We start from the raw sequence: 267 nt of genomic DNA, 5'->3' as shown, positions 1-267 counted from the left end.
AAGCAATTATCATTTTCCCATTTGTCCGACTGTTTTTGTATTAAAATTTCACGTTATCGGCTCATTGATTACTTCAGACCTGTATTGTTTCGGTGCTCTCTCCCCTGGAAATTCTCAAGATTCAAGTTTGTCCTCCCTTTAAACTGGTAATTCATAACTACTTAATTTTTTTTTTCACTATCTAGACAAAAATGTTAGAGCTGGTGTACATCATGATTATTTTAACTTCAGCGAAAACTGGTCACATCAGCGAGAAATACATTCGTA

Source organism: Lepisosteus platostomus, chromosome 3, assembly GCF_059453375.1.
Source record: "Lepisosteus platostomus isolate fLepPlt1 chromosome 3, fLepPlt1.hap1, whole genome shotgun sequence".
Taxonomy (NCBI): Eukaryota; Metazoa; Chordata; class Actinopteri; order Semionotiformes; family Lepisosteidae; genus Lepisosteus; species Lepisosteus platostomus.
This window is presented reverse-complemented; position numbering follows the sequence as displayed.